At 28.6% G+C, this 5550-nt stretch overlaps 1 pseudogene across 1 annotated transcript; it reads right to left on the bottom strand.

The window, feature by feature from the left end:
* Positions 1-220: 220 nt before the first annotated feature.
* Positions 221-4198, bottom strand: LOC145630530 (beta-amyrin 6-beta-monooxygenase pseudogene; annotated as a pseudogene). The gene is made up of 3 exons (XR_014112079.1): positions 3221-4198; positions 1291-1478; positions 221-529 (listed from the first exon to the last, which is right to left on the bottom strand). The product of XR_014112079.1 is annotated as a beta-amyrin 6-beta-monooxygenase pseudogene (transcript).
* Between the last annotated feature and the right edge of the window lie 1352 nt (positions 4199-5550).

Here is a 5550-nt window from a genome sequence, read left to right as displayed (position 1 = left end):
TTAAAAATTATACATATTTATGTTGTTGAAATGCAAAATCTTATTATACGATTTTATTTATTATTGTTAAAAGAGGCCCAAAAAGGAAAATACTATTAAGAAAATTAAAACTGTTACAACCCCATGCCTTTAATTGGTACCACCATGACACTTAATTTAGTACACAAACCCCTTAATATGCGAGCATGCTATCCGGCTTTGATTCAATCTAACATTAAATTTACTTGACATGGCCCTCATGGGGCTGAAGATAAACTGGAAGACCTTCTGTTAAAATCGGATCCGGGTTATAGATAATCTTCTCATTAGGATTCACCTTCTTCAACCTAAAGTTTATAACAAGGTTGTGTAGAAAAACAAGCATTTCAATTCGAGCAAATTCCTTTCCTGCACACATTCTTGGTCCCGCTCCAAATGGCACAAATGTGTAAGGTGCTGGTCCAGCCCCTTCAAATCTTGAAGGATCAAAACTTTCCGGATTTGGAAAGTATGTAGGGTTATTGTGTGTTGCATAAAGCGACCAATGGACCTACGTAATAATAAAAAAATTCAAAATAATAATAATAATGATAATGATAATAATAATAATAATAATAATAATAATAATAATAATAATAATAATAATGATAATAATAAATAATAAATAATAATAATAATAATAATAATAATAATAATAATAATAATAATAATAATAATAATAATAATAATAATAATATAGTGTATAAATTTTAAAAATTGAAAAAATTAAATAAAAAAAAATAATAATAATAATATAGTGTATAAATTTTAAAAATTGAAAAAATTAAATAAAAATAATAATATTGAATATACTAATTTTATATACAATCATTTTTTTTTCTGATTTTAAAACATAAAGAGTGAACTATTATTTGCTCCATGTTAAAAAATATTTTTGATTTACTAAAAAATAATATCCCTCAAAGTTCATCAAAAAAAAAATCCTGAAAATAATATTGAGTAAAAAATAGTTTTAATGTAATAAAAAATAGTTGTGCTAAAAAAAAATTAATTTCTGTTCAATACAAATAATTTTAGTTTAGCAAAAATAATAAGGTGAATAAAAAACCATAATTATAAAAGATTTTAATTGGGAATGTGTCACTTAAAAGACTAGTTTGGACTAGTTTCAAAATGCGTGTTTTAAGCTTTTCAATGATACAAATTAGGAACTATGAAAACACATAAACAGAAACTTGTAAACAGTAAGATAGAACAAAAATCATTACAAATTTGTTTTTTATAAAAAGTTATAAGAACAAATGATTTTACCTTCCACCCTTTTGGGATGTTAAATCCTGCATAACTAAAATCAGTTTTAACCTCTCGAAAATTTCCTGGTACAGGCGATGTAAGCCTCATTGTTTCACATATCACATTCCATGAGTACTTCATTTTTTGAATGTCATTCCAACTCAAGCTTTCTCCTTCTTCTTTTGAACGTAAAATCTCCATATTTTCTGTTTTCCACCCCATTAACAAATTAACAATCAATAAAGCTAGTCGATAATGTAAATATATCTTTAATTTTTTAAATAGACCGTGATTTTCATAGATTTCTCCTCTGTTGTATTATAAATTTCTCACTTGCAATTCACTTGCTTTCTTCATCTATTTCTGTACTCATCAATAGTCGCGCCAAACTCATGTGCACAAATTTGCTCTGTATATTAAAAAAGTTTAGTTGGGATGTAGGATCGGACAATCTTTTGGTTATGGAGAAAGTTATTATATTTTTGGGTAATGTTATATGTAGCCTTAAGGGCTATATATAAACATTAAATATACTCTTAAAAATTGTATAAAATTAGGAATTTATGACAAAAACACCCGTAAATCAGTGTTATTAGTGTTTATGATTTTGATGATTTCTTAACTTTTTACGGTTTTTAAGTGTAAATTTAATGCTTATATGTAGCCCTCAGAGTTATGTATAATATTTTTCTATATTTTTCAATTTTTATAATTTTATAAGAACAAATCCTGATCCACGACTTTCCACCCATGAGCCATGATACTATGCCCCACGTAAGAAATTCATGAATGTAGCTAAAATTTATCTCATATCAAACAAAGTCCAAAAAGCGCATATTTCTAGTGCTATTGAGATAAGAAAAATTATTCTATTGAATAATTGTACAGGCAGCTAACACTCTAAAACAAAACAAGTTATTTATATTTATCATAAATTTAATCTCCGTTCCTTCCGATAAACAAAAAATATATCCCTTTGTTCTTAAATTATACTCCATCTGTTTCCAAATGATAGCCCTTTATGAACAAATTTTAATCCCAAAATATTCATCCCATTTGCTTTTTCCAACAACTATTAATATTAATTTTTTTTACCAAAATTCCCTCCAATTTACAACAATATTTGTTCAAATTTAAATTTCCCATGTAAATTTTGTTTTCCCATATACTTATTTTATTACTTTCTCTCTCTACTTTTTTGCATACTTAATGTTAATGTACTTTTTCAATGTACTTTTACTATTCTTATTTGTGTTTATTAATTCCCGTGAAAAATGTCAATAAGGGACTATTAATAGGGGACGGAGGGAGTAACTTTCTTAGATTTTTGAGCTTTAACTAGTAAGGGGCCCGAAAGATGTCACGGGTTATATGTAAATACAAAATGAAAAAATTACCTTGAATTTAAATAATATTTTGAAACCAATACCTTAAGTTTAAATAATAAAATAAATATGGTAAAATTAGTTGGGGATAGAAAAAGAGCTACAGTAGTATTTGTTTTACAATTAAGTAAGGAATTACATATAATGTTTAATGAAAAGTTACATTTCACATATGAATGTTAATTAAGTAATAGAGTGACATTGATTACGGAATAGTTGTAATGAAAAGTTGGGAATTTCAAGGTATGTAATGGTTCAAATCTAATCCAAATACTAATGTGTTGTCATGTCATCATTCATTATCTACGTGGCTCTATGTCATAAATGTTATGATGACACAGTATGACACATGTCATCAATATGTTAATCCCTTAGGTTTTAATAATATTATAGATATGTATGCATATTAAATAATTAATATCAATAAATATGTTCAAAGAAATTTTTAAACCTAAACTAAAAGTATTGGTTAGATTGTAGGGTTTGTAGCTCGTTGGCTTTGTTTAACCCTCTATCAATTTATAATAGAAACGGTAACGCGGAGCAAGAGCAAGTGAACATACCTTGTAAAACCTTTTCGTACACTGCAGGGTGTTCTGCAAGATTTTTTATCATAAAAGCAATTGTGGTGCTTGTTGGGTAAAAACCAGCAAACATGAGACCAATAATCTTACTAGGAATATCTTCGTCGCTCAAGAAGTTGCCAGTTTTGAGAGAATCAACAAGCAAGCGACCCAATAAGTCATCTTGGCTGTTCGAGTCATTGTTGTAGTCTCCTTTCATAGTCATTTCTCTTCTCCTTCGCGTAATTATCTCAACAAGTCTCTCCTTGACAAGTTTGCCTCCCTTAATAGCCTTGTAGTAAGGTGTTCCAGGGAAGTAAAATGGCGCGGAGAAAATACCTTGGACTAAAAGGAAGAAGGGCTCGGCGAGCTGTCTTACTTCTTCTTGGCTAGGATTAGTGCAATTGACCAGTACTCTACATGACATAGCGAAGGTCAGCTCTTTTGCAAGAAAAAAGGCCTTCACTTCATCAAATGGTGTCCAAAATTTGTGCAAATGTTCTTGGACCATGGAATTTACAACATTTACGTAATTCTGAATTGAGTCTACTTTGAGGAATTTATATGATACATCATGTGCTGGTTTACCTGATGGTAAACTCGAGTCGATTTTTTTGTAGGACAGAGATTTGGCTACCGAGGGAGGCAGCCAGTAAGTAATGAGATTTCCTTCATTGGAGAAGAGGAATTTGTTAGCCAAAGGGCCACAGAAAACCGCCATGTCCTCTCCAGCTAAATGTGTCCGAAAGACACTAGGGGAATACTTGTTCATCCGATCAAGTATGAATTTTTGAGGGCATTTTACATAGGTTAATGTTTCTCCTATGAAAGGCCACCCTGTTTTTCCTAGTGGAAGTTTTGTTGTTTTGGGATTTTTGGGTTTGAATAATTGGTGGGTTATTAGTGTTAGAAAAGTAAAGATGATTGGGAAAATGGTAAATCCAAGAAGAAAGATTGGACCCATTTTGAGAGGATTAGAACTTTCCCAAACTAGCTTAGAGTTAATGTAAATAAATGTCGAATGAATTGTTTAAGAATTGTTGGACACATTTATAGCCATTTAATTCACACATGTTCTAATCCGATACCGTTTCAATCATTCAACGACGTTCAATCAATTAACATATACTAAAAGCGAACCTAAAGTGACACTTGTCACGATGTCATTAAAAAATTTCCCGCTTTTTTTTTTTCTTTCTTTATTTTTTTTGCCAAATTTGAATGACTTCCAATTTTTAACCTACAATAATACTTAATTCCATTTTGACAACACATTTAATCCAATCATACTCAATTAATTTATTATTATTATTATTATTATTATTTAACATATATTTTATATACTAGGAATCTTTTAATTACAAGTATAGTAACATAGATTAAAATTAAGATACTGAAATACTTCGTATGTCATTATCCAAGATTATTATAATATCATCAATTTTTTTCCTCTAACTTTAAATTTATTTTAATTAAAAATAAAAAAAAATATTTTGGTAGCATACTTTGTATAGATCTTAAAATTATGCATAACGTTTATAAGAACAATCAAACAAAATTATTATATTATATAATACTCCTCCTTTTTTTATATGTTATAGTTGAATTTGCACATTTGTCGAGACACAACTTTAACCATCAATACCCTTAATTAAAGACTATTATTTTGTTACAAATATTTTTTTTGGTAAATTATTGTTAAATTAACATCATTCTTTATAATTTTTGTTATAAAGTTTAATTATTATCGTGCATGGCACGGGGCTTAACCTAGTTATTAAATAAAGTCATTCAAAGAAAGGATACTAACAAACTTTTATATTGTCGGATCAATTATTAAAAAAAGCTGTATCTTCACACTTATACGACTATTGCTTATTATGAATATATCACTGTACTAATGTTGCAATTATTAATTTAGTCCATACATTACATGAACTAGCTTGATTAGAAAGAAAAACTTTAGAAACAAGTTCAATATCACTGTACTAATGTTGCAATTATTAATTTAGTCCATACATTACATGAACTAGCTTGATTAGAAAGAAAAACTTTAGAAACAAGTTCAATTCATTGAAGCCATCAACAAGTTGTTGTATCAGTGTATTCCAGTACAATTGTCCCTAATCTCGTTACAAAAGCCTTATATTAACAATTAAACCTAGTAAATAAATATTGCTACCTTTGTTTGATGGAAAAATGGAAACTAAAAATCCCTTTTGGCTGTCTGACAATAAAAATCCAACCTTCAATTAATCTCATAAAAATCCAACCTTTATACCCCACCTTCTTTGACAAATCCATTTGACCTTTAACCTGTTAAACAGGTT

The sequence above is a fragment of the Chenopodium album genome, chromosome 1, assembly GCF_948465745.1.
Source record: "Chenopodium album chromosome 1, dcCheAlbu1.1, whole genome shotgun sequence".
In the NCBI taxonomy this organism is placed as follows: Eukaryota; Viridiplantae; Streptophyta; class Magnoliopsida; order Caryophyllales; family Amaranthaceae; genus Chenopodium; species Chenopodium album.
This window is presented reverse-complemented; position numbering and strand designations above follow the sequence as displayed.